The sequence below is a fragment of the Nanorana parkeri genome, unplaced genomic scaffold (assembly GCF_000935625.1).
Source record: "Nanorana parkeri isolate BGI_ZX_2015 unplaced genomic scaffold, ASM93562v1 scaffold485, whole genome shotgun sequence".
NCBI lineage: Eukaryota > Metazoa > Chordata > Amphibia > Anura > Dicroglossidae > Nanorana > Nanorana parkeri.
In genome coordinates, this window is record NW_017306753.1 from 1,094,127 (window position 1) to 1,101,207 (window position 7,081).

Genomic DNA, 7,081 nt, shown 5'->3' on the forward strand with positions numbered 1-7,081 from the left:
ATATTTGTGTGTGTATATATATATATATATATATACACACACAGAATAAACCCCAAGTGCAAAGATGCTGACATGATAATCCACATTAATCAAATTAAAACTCCAGGTTTTTTTTTTTCTTCAATGAAGAGGGAAAGTATGTTTGTAATTACTTTGTCCCCCCTGGGGACCTATTTTATGTCCTGCAGACCGCTGCTACTGTAACAAAAAGGGGGAAATCTAAAAATTCGCTTAAACGCTTTTTGTGTTCCAGCACCCAGCACTAAAAAAAAAGACCTCCGGACAGTGTAAGTAAAGTTCAGGCCTGACTGGTAGAGGGAGCTGCATGGGAGCATGTGATCAGGCAAGTAACCACTGCTGGAGACCATGTTGACTAACGAGAATCGCTTCCGAGTCAGGTTCCGGAAGTAAGTAGCGCTTCTGATTGGTCAGCATGGTCATATGACCGTGCTGACCATTGAGCCCTCAACATTTGTGAGCATTCCATAGTGCGGGGCTAGGAAGTATGGCGTACAGACCGCTACACCGGCTGGAGGGGACTTTAGACAAGTAGGTGCTGGGGGAGGTGGAGGGCTGTGGGTAAGTTTATTTTTTCACAATTTGTGAGAAAGTGAACGTACCCTCTAAATTGTCTCATGCCATTCCTCTGTACCTGTACATAGAGGCTGGTTTTTTTTTTGCAAGCCTTCTGTCTTTTCTTTGGTCTAGTGGCATCATAGATCCTTATTTTTCTCCTCTGGCAGCAGTGGTCGGTGGTCCTTGTTACTGCACTGAATGGCCCTTACGTGAGCGTGGTTCTGTACAGTACAACTCATGCTGCATGATGACGTCCTGCAGGGGGAAAGGTTCATAACAGCCTTGCCTCAGACGAAGTGTGTTGAATGACCCAGAAACCCGGTGACATCAAGTATGGCAGAAAGGAGTTACAGTGGGAAAGGACTGCAGCAAAAACTGCTTTCTTATTGTTACTTTTGTTTCTTTTCACTGGTTTCTGCTGTAAAAAGTCTGATTTCCAATCTCAGTTTTTGCAGTTGCTTTCTAGGGATTAATAGAGAGCTGTGATAGGAGAGAGCAGTGCCGGGGCAAGGTCCTTTAGCACCCAAGTCAAAAAAGGCGTGCCCATACCATAGGCTTTGAAGGCAGCATAAGTTGCAGGTCCTGGCGTTTTTGCACCCCCCTGCTGCTGAAGCACCCAAGGCAGCGGCCTCTTCTAGCTACCCCTCAGCTTAGCCCCATGAGAGAAAGAGAGCAATAAAGAACTTACATCAACCTCTGTGCACAGAGGGTACAGCCAGGTACCTGAGATCTCATAACTAGAGGTTGCCAAAGATAAAATTAGGTTGGAGAATTATGTCCACCAGCAACCTTTAAAAAGTGAAGTGACTGTTCTGGATGGACAAGACTTGGTGATGCCTATACGGGTTCAGGCACATGGTGTAATCTAGCATAAGAATATTGCAAACGTCCCGCCTCGTTACATGATTTATTACCCGAAGACCTGCTTCCAGACCAGCCTGTTGTTTAGTCAGGTGTATTTCTCAGCTGTATTTTCACGGAGGTTTCATTTATATCTACTAGACTTGTGCGCCGTCAAAAAATTTGTTCCGTTTCGTAATATCCATTATTTCGTAATTCGTATCCGAAACTCAATTCGGATTCGTACGAAATACGTATTTTCGTTAGTTTCTGCACATTTTCGTAACTTTACGAACATTCGTTATGATGAAGTTAAAAAGCAAAAATACCTTTGTTAATATTGGAGTCGATGTGGTAGTTGTTTTTTTTCCGAAATACGAATTCCGTTAACGGATTCCGTATCCGAATTCCGTATTTCGGACTTTAAAAAAAACTACCATCAACTCCAATATAAATGTACTTTGCTTTTTACCTTCAATATAACGAATGTTCGTAATGGAACCAAAATACGTCAACGGAATTTTGTATTTCCTGCCTGTATTGTGATGCAACTCTCAGCAGCAGCGGATCCGTATTTCGGATAAAAAAAAAAAAATCTTGTCATGTTGTTCAACCTCATTTACAGGGGTAATATTAGTTCCTGTTTCAAAGAAATTCGGATCCGAAATTCGTTAACGGAATTTCGTATTTCGGATATAATTCGGAAACTGCCATTCGGATTTCGGATGCTCCGAAATTCGGAATTTCAGGAAAATTCGTACGGATTTTGATTCGTAATGAAACGAATCGCACATGTCTAATATCTACTGTATGTGTGCACATGGGAAATAAGGTCCTAGTACTTGTAATAGAAGGTCTGGGTCAACATGCAATATTCCACATATAGCAGGAAGTATTTGTAAAATATATAAAGGCACATATGAATACACCTCCTTAATCATTAATGGTACATTATTAAATGTCTGTTTTCTAAATGCAAACAGTTTAAGTACATGAATCTGGCTTGGTAACAGCCTTTTACAGTCCTCCTTTCACTCTCCACACTCCCCAGACCAGGGGGAGGATCAAGACCTGTAATTGTCAGCTAAGTACATTAGAGAAAAGTCAGGTCACGGCAACAGAGCTGTGTAAATCTCAGGATTGCATATAGAGAAATATAAATCGTTCAACAGTTCTAATATACAGTATTTATTACGTCCGTGTATTTCGCTGCTTGCCTGGAGTTTAACTTCACTTCTTATTAGTATTCGTTGTAATTTTTCATATTGTGGTCATGTGGCTGTCCCCCGGTCTTGATGTACATTACGCCAGAACAGAATAGCAATCACATCAGATTGCTGAGACTGCAGTGCAGAGTATAAGGGACGGGTGTGCATATCTTGTGGGGGGGGCAACAACTGGCAATGGTGTGAGAACATGGCTGCACTTATCAGGAACCAATTCGTGATGTGCTGAAGGAAAGTAAGTCAGAACCTAAGAGCCACATGCTGGAATTTGCAAGGGTCCTCCGGCAGCAGGCAGTATTGCAGCAGAAGGGCAGGACTGTATAGGACCGGCATATTGCCATGATGTAGAGAGGAATATAAAGGTTCCTCCAGAAGCAGCATTCAGTAGTGATGAGGTTCTTGGCACAATTATGGTATGGTTAGTTTCATTATTCAAAACCAAGTTTACACCTCCAACTTGTTAACCGTTCCAGACCAACAGATGTGACTTATCCTGGGAGAACAGCATCAGTCGTCTATATACAACTTGTCTTGAAGTAAAAGTTCAGCCACGTAGGCCTCTGATGCGCACAAGCAGTAAGACATGAGCAGTGCAGACCTCTTGTGCTCACTTGGTATCCCTTTAGCCATGCATGCCTCTGGTACCCTTAGCCTTGCAGGATCACCTTGGCTGTGGTGCCCTCTGTCTCCTCCTCTTCAATGGATAACATGAGATCACTTCCCGGCACCTTGCTGGATTCCTGCTCAGGGTACCGTGACGCTAACACCAGGCTCTCCTTCTCTTCGCTCTCCACTGTTACCGATCTTTGGGATCTGCTGGGAACCTCTGATATGGATCCCACAAGAACCGTGTCTGCATTCATGATGTAGATTTTCTCTGTGGAAAAAAAAAGATTGATTACTGGCATAGGAACAAATTTTATTAAAATTATTAAATTCAATTTTAAAAGGTAAAATTAATAAAACAGCAGAAGAATGATAATTGAGAGGAAAAGGGGAAAAGGAGTTAAGGCTGATTAGGGTTAACTAATGGTTAATAAGGGGTTGAATAGGTACACTCTAGGAGCGTGCTGAGGCCGGGTGTACACCCATGGTACTTTGCTGAAGGTCCTCAACTGGTTAAAATATGCTGTCATCTACAGTAATAGACAGTCAAAATTGGACTTCTTTTCATTGGACACAACTGAATATTATTAAATACTTCTTAGAGTTGAATATCTCATTTCATCTTAAGCAACATCCGAAGCCATATTCAGATTCCTTACCGATTCTGTTATTGAGATGGTCTCTCCCTTGCTGTATTTCTGTCTTATCATCAGCTGCCCGCTCAATCTGAACACCCTCCATGTTCTGGTACGACTCTTGGGTAACCAGCTGGGATTGAGCAGAGTTTTGCCTCTGAAGCAAGTCATGCTCTTTACCTTTTTCATGGTAAGTCAACACCGGCTTGTTCTGTAAAGTATAAAGGTTGAAAATTAGATTTGGTAGAACAGCTGAGCATGATGGCTACCTGTTCCTGGACCCCATCCCCATATTTAAATTCAGTGATAACATTCTAATTACAGTTTCTAAAAACCAACATCATAGTCATTGGCTGAGGGTAGCACACCGACATTAGCACATTCGTTCAGCTACTTTTTGGAAATGTTTCTGTAATGTCTGTTGGAGCAAATTGGATCAAGCTTTGTAAGAGTTTTTTTTTTGCCTTCCTCCATAATAATTAGGGTTCTGAGGGTGCACTTTTTTAATAGAACTCAGAACAGTAGGCAATGAAGAAAATAAAGTGGAGATCACAGAGATCATAATAAAAGGTACGGGTCATGTAATTACTACATGTTATGGTCAATAAAGCATTATACACTATTATCGGACTCCTGTCGTTTGTTAGTAAGTAAACCAAAATGCATTCTGCTCCTCTGTATCTGTGGGGTTCACGAAATAGGCAAGAAGGACATAACCCTGGGTTGTTTTTCCTGTATCTTGGTAGGGAAGGGTGTAGAAAGGGGTACAAACAGGGGGAGTGGACCTGGGGGGCATGGGGGAAGGAGGTAGGGATAGCACAGTGGGGGGAGGCTTGAGAGGTGAGAGTGTGTGATGGAGTTGGCTCGATGGTGGTGGTGGGGAAGAGGAAAAACAGCAAGGGAGAAAATGGGGTGGGGAAGGGGAGGAGGAAACAACCCATCCCTTAACCTTGGTGGGTACCATTTGAAATCAAAAGGGGTGCTGAAAATAACACCATTACCCTTGACAAAAGCTGAGGGGATTAAGTAGATTGCATTTACCTATTTTATTATGTTATTTCTTAGGCCAATATGTTTTAGCATTGGTTGGTTTCATATTTTAGCAATATCTTTTCAGCATTGGTTGCTAGCAGAAGACAGGGGGTGGCGGGTACCGACCGAGTGAATCAGGTTGAGGACCTTAATGGCATTGTCTGGGTCCTAACGGGATGGGATACGTCTACTTGGCCAAGGCCAATTGTGCATGTGATGTGAAGATGGAGGCCGTTTGGCGGACGTTTGGAGTAACTTCAGGTCTATGTTTATGAATTCAATGCAGATGTAGCTAGCACAGGAGGAGGGGTCTTTGAATGCAGAATCCTGCTGTGCAGGCTAAGGTCATAAAACATATTACTTACTGGTCTGGGCTTCGGCTGGATGAAATCTAGAAAAAAAAAAGCACAAAAAACATTTAACATGCTGGTCAGGTGATTTTTTTCTAATGTGAGCCTATCCCCCATTTTAAATAAGTAAAATTCCCGACTTGAGGGCTTTTAATGTAGAAGGCAGCAATTGCAGCTCCCATAATTATATATTTATATTCGATTCACGCTGACTAATATGTATAAAACTATACTTGTTTGGTGAGGCAGATTCATGGTAAATCCCATACAGGTGGCACTGTAGGCACAAAGCTCTTCATTTCTTGGCTGGTAAATTTATGAGAAAATAAGAGGAGTCAATACTCACGTGTCTTCTTTTTAATCCACAGCTTCAGGCGGCACAGTTTCTGCTTGAGTACCATGACAAGGGCTACGAGAAGGATTAGGATGCAGACTATCATGGCCACAATGTAACCACCATTCCATTTACCTATAGATACAAGAGTTTTATTTAATAGAGTTACAACTATATCAGGGTTGTGAAAAAAAAACATGATAATATCAAGGAATAACAAGCTCCAGCATGTCAATGGTGGATGGTCCATACAGACCTCTCCTTCAATTACAGCCATAATCAACTCCATGATATACTTCATGCGCCACAGGCCGCAGCCGGGAAGGATCCCGACACTACTGTCAAGATCCACCCAGCTGCATGATTGACAGCTGGCTCTGCCTATCTAGAGGCAAAGCCATCTGTACCCGCCCCCTCTCCCGTTCGTTCCTCCAGTCAGCGCTGGAGGATCGGACAGGGGAGGGAATCTCTGCAGGGAGCTGTGAGTGACAGTCCCGGCTCTCTGCAGGGACATGATCGAGAAGTGAGCGAGCGACGGTATGTGTTCGCTCACTTCCCGATCTATTGAGCCGACGAGTGACAGTTTCATTGTCACACGTCGGCTCGAACTATGAGGTTGAGTGAAAAGCACTCACCTCATAGTTCTCCTTTATCTACTGATAAAGTGCTAAAGCTTTTATACTGTACCCACCCACAAGCGCCGATTTTACAATTTTCTAAATTTTCATACTGTTTGATAGAGCAGCCCTTGACTGATTTTCTTAAAACCTCCCACACTTTCCTGAACTCTAATATCAGTAACCTATCGCTACCTAGAATTATAAGGAACTGGAAGTTGATGAGAGATCACAGGTAATCAATCAAATAAAAAAATGGTGGTCACTCGAAGTTCAAGGGTTCTCCTGAGTGATCACATGACGAGTTCCTTTCCATATTTCCCTATGTCTGTCAGCTGAGTGATGGTAATGCACAGACATCAGACACAATAGTGCATTCTACCTTAAGTGACACCCCGAAACATGTCTACTTACCTTTGATGCCATCTTCATCTTTGGTTGAAGTCATAACCAGAGATGCAGTAGGAGTTGCAGAGTTATGGTGGACTGTATGGACCCTGGGTGTTGTATGTTTCTGTCCTGCTGAAGGGATTGTGCCTGCATTTTTCCCAGACTCCTTGCTCTCCAAAGATTCATTGTTCTCTGAATTCGGAGATGTATGACGAGATATTTCGCAAACTGTGTCTGTTGTGGAGTTCCCTTTCCTTAATGTCTTTTGCTGCAATTTGTCACAGCTGGAAAAAACAAAAACAGTGGCTTTAACGGTCATTAAGGAGTTCTGGTTGGTCAGTAGAATTCCAGTTGGCTGGGCTTTGTCATATAGGGTTAGAAACTCAAACACACCCCTCCTGATCAGGTATATGAAGGGTGTTCACATCCACACCTGTGCTGCAGCAACTGTGTTTCCATGTAAAGGTGGCCATAC